A 2,312-nucleotide genomic window follows, 5' to 3' on the forward strand; every position below is an offset into this window, starting at 1 on the left:
CTAGGTCATATGGAGTTTCTGTGTTTCTATGTTCGGCTTTTTGAGGAAGCACCAAACTGCCTTCCAGAATGGTTGCACCTTTTTAAAATCCTACCAACAATGTGTAAGAGTTCCTTTCTCATTACCTTCTCACCAACATTTATTACTTGCTGCCCTGTTAAACTTTGTTACTGTTACTGGAGTGAGATGGTATCTCATTGTGGTTTTGATTTGCATCTCTCTTATTGTCAGTGATTTGGAGCATTTTTTCATGTGTCTGTTTGCCATTCGAATATTTTCCTCTGTGAAAATTCTTTCCATGTTTTTGCCCATTTTGTAAAGTTCTTAAGAGACAACCTGGAATCAAGTTTAGAAGCACTAGTCCAAGATATAAAGAGACTGCCAAATATAGGCAGAAATGCACAATCTGAAGAAGATAAATTGATGAATGGGATCTTCTGAAGATTAAATCCATGTGTGTATCAAAAACCTTTTCCAACAGGGTGAAAAGAAAACCTGCCAACTGGAAAAAAACATTTGGTAACACCATCTCAGACAAGAGTCTCATAACAAAAGGTTACAGAATACTCCTGGGCCTCCACAAGCAAAAGATGGATAACTCAATCTTTGTCTTCTTGATGTTGAACTTCAATCCATATTGAAGACTTAAGTACTTGACCTTCTGCAGCAAGTGCTTCGGGTCTGCCTCAGTTTCAGCAAGCAAAGTTTTGTCATCTGCATACTATAGGTTATTGATGAGATTTCCTCCAATCCTGATGCCACATTCCTCTTCATAAGGCCCAGCCTCCCCAGATGATCTGTTCTTCATAAAGATTGAAAAAGTATGGAGACAGGACACAATACTGATATACTCCTATCTTAGAGGAAATGCAACCAGGGTGCTTCTTAGAGACAGGGATGGTGAAACATTTCTTACATACTTTAGATATTGCCAGAAGTGGCCAGCCAATTGGAAAAAAAACCTTCTTACTGGAAGGAGTAGGTCAATGAAAGTGAGAAAGAGCTTCATCAAGATGACACAGTAACTGAACAAAAGACTCAAGTATGTCAGAGACCATGAGAATGGCAAAGGATAGGACAAGGTTTAAATCTGTTGTTCATAGAGCTCACTATCAGACAGTCAATTTAATGGTAACTGTACAACAACATTTATTTGTAATTTAAAAAATTAAGTAGTGCACAAAGTCTTTGAAAGAATTACCTGAATCAAATTTTCAATGTAATCCTCAACTTTTGTCATTATGTACCATCCAGTCAGAACCAACTCATAGCTGACCCTCTAGCAAGTTTCCAGAGGCAGTATTCTTATACTGCACGGGAGGAGATTACCTACCTTTCATCCATGGAGCAGCTGGAAACTTTGAACCATATGCCTTCAGGTTCACAGCAAAACTCCTTACCACTAGGTCCCCAGAGCTCCTTGATTCAGTATGATATACATAAAAGTATATTGATGTTTGTACTGCTTCTTACCAAATCACATAAACTTGTTGTGTGCCATTGGCCAAGTCAGTACCACCTTACAGTCAAGGGTATTTTCAGAGGCAGTAAATCATACAGGAGGAGTTTACCCATCCTTTTCCCCTTGAGCAGATGATAATTTGAACTACATATAACACAAATTTATTATTTTCACATTCCATACATCGGATTTGTGAAATGAGTCAAATGAGTCTTACAACTCCTGTCAATTTGTTGTACTATGATGATTTACAGATTGCTATGAGGCAAGTATTTTGAAGCTCTGTCTCACATACTTTGGACATGTTGCCAGGAAGGACCAGTCCTTGGAGAGGTATATCACACTTGGAAGGGTGGAGGGACAGTGCAAGATAAGACTCTGGATGAGATGGATTGACTCAGTGACTGGGGTAGTATGAGTGAGAGTATCAGAGACAATGAAATTGGCTCAAGATAGAGCAGGGTAGAGCTGTTGTGCATAGAGTTGCTATGAGTCACAGACAACTCAATGACACATAACAACAACCGCAACAATGATGCTGAAAGCTATGTCTTTGCTATTTCAGATAACAATAGGGTCACCCTCATGTGGATAGGTATCAGCTGAACTTCCAGGCAGAGACAGAGTAGAAAGCAGGACTGGTCATCCACTTCTGAAATAATGGGCCCATAAAAATCCTGTGAATAGCAGTGAAATTACCGTATATTGTACCAGAGAACTAAGAGTGCCTCAGCTTGTAATGTTCTGTTGTACATAGGGTTTTCAAAGGCCTGCTATTTTGGAAGTGGATTGCCAATCCTACTTGCTAGTCTATCTTAATCTGAATGCTCAGATTTAGAAAAGTATTTGA

The sequence above is a fragment of the Elephantulus edwardii genome, unplaced genomic scaffold (genome assembly GCF_000299155.1).
Source record: "Elephantulus edwardii isolate Elephantulus edwardi_28Jun2011 unplaced genomic scaffold, EleEdw1.0 scaffold00084, whole genome shotgun sequence".
NCBI classification, from domain to species: domain Eukaryota; kingdom Metazoa; phylum Chordata; class Mammalia; order Macroscelidea; family Macroscelididae; genus Elephantulus; species Elephantulus edwardii.